We start from the raw sequence: 2,822 nt of genomic DNA, 5'->3' as shown, positions 1-2,822 counted from the left end.
GAAACCACATCACCAAGCACTGCGGAAAGCAGCGTAACCACATCACCAAGCACTGCGGAAAGCAGCGTAACCACATCACCAAGCACTGCGGAAAGCAGTGAAACCACATCACCAAGCACCAAGGAAAGCAGTGAAACCACATCACCAAGCACAGCGGTAAGCAACGAAACCACATCACCAAGCACAGCAGTAAGCAACGAAACCACATCACCAAGCGCTGCGGAAAGCAGCGTAACCACATCACCAAGCACCACGGCAAGCAGCGAAACCACATCACCAAGCACTGCGGAAAGCAGTGAAACCACATCACCAAGCACCAAGGAAAGCAGCGAAACCACATCACCAAGCACAGCGGTAAGCAACGAAACCACATCACCAAGCACAGCAGTAAGCAACGAAACCACATCACCAAGCACCACGGCAAGCAACGAAACCACATCACCAAGCACTGCGGAAAGCAGTGAAACCACATCACCAAGCACCACGGCAAGCAGCGAAACCACATCACCAAGCACTGCGGAAAGCAGCGTAACCACATCACCAAGCACCACGGCAAGCAGCGAAACCACATCACCAAGCACTGCGGAAAGCAGCGTAACCACATCACCAAACACCAAGGAAAGCAGTGAAACCACATCACCAAACACCAAGGAAAGCAGTGAAACCACATCACCAAGCACCACGGCAAGCAGCGAAACCACATCACCAAGCACTGCGGAAAGCAGTGAAACCACATCACCAAGCACTGCGGAAACCAGCAAAAACACATCACCAAGCTCCATGGAAAGCAGCGTAACCACATCACCAAGCACTGCGGAAAGCAGCATAACAGCATTACCAAGCACTGCAGAAAGCCTAACCACATCACCAAGCACCGCGGAAAGCAGCGTAACCACATTCCCTGGCACCGCGGAAAGCAGCAAAACGACATCACGAAGCACCACGGATAGCAGCCGAACCACATCCCCAAGCAGGACGGAAAGTAGTGTAAGCACATCAACAAGCACCATGGAAAGCAGCATCACCACATCGCAAAGCACTGCGGAAAGCACCATCACCATATCACCAAGCACCGCTGAAAGCAGCGTAACCAGCTCAGCAAGCATGATGGAAAGCAGCGTATTCACCTCACGAAGCACAATAGAAAGCAGCGTAACCACATCACCAAGCACCGTGGAACGCAGTACAACCTCAGCACCAAGCACGATGGACAGCAGAGTAACCACATCACCAAGCACTGCGGAAATCCTAACCGCATCACCAAGCACTGCGGAAAGCAGCGTAACCACATCTCCAAGCTCTGCGGAAAGCCTAACCACATCACCAAGCACTGCGGAAAGCAGCGTAACCACATCTCCAAGGACCGCGGAAAGCACCATAACCACATCACCAAGCGCTGCGGAAAGCCTAACCACATCACCAAGAGCTGCGGAGAGCAGCATAACCACATCAGCAAGCACCGCGGAAATCAGTGTAACTACATCCCCAGGCATTGCTGAAAGCAGTATAACCACATCACCAAGCACTGCGGAAAGCAGCGTAACCACATCACCAAGCACTGCGGAAAGCAGCGAAACCACATCACCAAGCACTGCGGAAAGCAGTGAAACCACATCACCAAGCACCAAGGAAAGCAGTGAAACCACATCACCAAGCACTGCGGAAAGCAGCGTAACCACATCACCAAGCACTGCGGAAAGCAGCGTAACCACATCACCAAGCACTGCGGAAAGCAGTGAAACCACATCACCAAGCACCAAGGAAAGCAGTGAAACCACATCACCAAGCACAGCGGTAAGCAACGAAACCACATCACCAAGCACAGCAGTAAGCAACGAAACCACATCACCAAGCGCTGCGGAAAGCAGCGTAACCACATCACCAAGCACCACGGCAAGCAGCGAAACCACATCACCAAGCACTGCGGAAAGCAGTGAAACCACATCACCAAGCACCAAGGAAAGCAGCGAAACCACATCACCAAGCACAGCGGTAAGCAACGAAACCACATCACCAAGCACAGCAGTAAGCAACGAAACCACATCACCAAGCACCACGGCAAGCAACGAAACCACATCACCAAGCACTGCGGAAAGCAGTGAAACCACATCACCAAGCACCACGGCAAGCAGCGAAACCACATCACCAAGCACTGCGGAAAGCAGCGTAACCACATCACCAAGCACCACGGCAAGCAGCGAAACCACATCACCAAGCACTGCGGAAAGCAGCGTAACCACATCACCAAGCACTGCGGAAAGCAGTGAAACCACATCACCAAGCACCAAGGAAAGCAGCGAAACCACATCATCAAGCACCACGGCAAGCAACGAAACCACATCACCAAGCACCACGGCAAGCAACGAAACCACATCACCAAGCACTGCGGAAAGCAGTGAAACCACATCACCAAGCGCGGCGGAAAGCAGCGTAACCACATCACCAAGCACCACGGCAAGCAGCGAAACCACATCACCAAGCACTGCGGAAAGCAGTGAAACCACATCATCAAGCACCAAGGAAAGCAGCGAAACCACATCACCAAGCACCACGGCAAGCAGCGAAACCACATCACCAGGCACGATGGAAAGCAGCATGACCACATCACCAAGCACTGCGGAAACCAGCAAAAACACATCACCAAGCTCCATGGAAAGCAGCGTAACCACATCACCAAGCACTGCGGAAAGCAGCATAACAGCATTACCAAGCACTGCAGAAAGCCTAACCACATCACCAAGCACCGCGGAAAGCAGCGTAACCACATTCCCTGGCACCGCGGAAAGCAGCAAAACGACATCACGAAGCACCACGGATAGCAG

Source organism: Mustelus asterias, chromosome 31, assembly GCF_964213995.1.
Source record: "Mustelus asterias chromosome 31, sMusAst1.hap1.1, whole genome shotgun sequence".
Lineage (NCBI taxonomy): Eukaryota > Metazoa > Chordata > Chondrichthyes > Carcharhiniformes > Triakidae > Mustelus > Mustelus asterias.
This window is presented reverse-complemented; position numbering follows the sequence as displayed.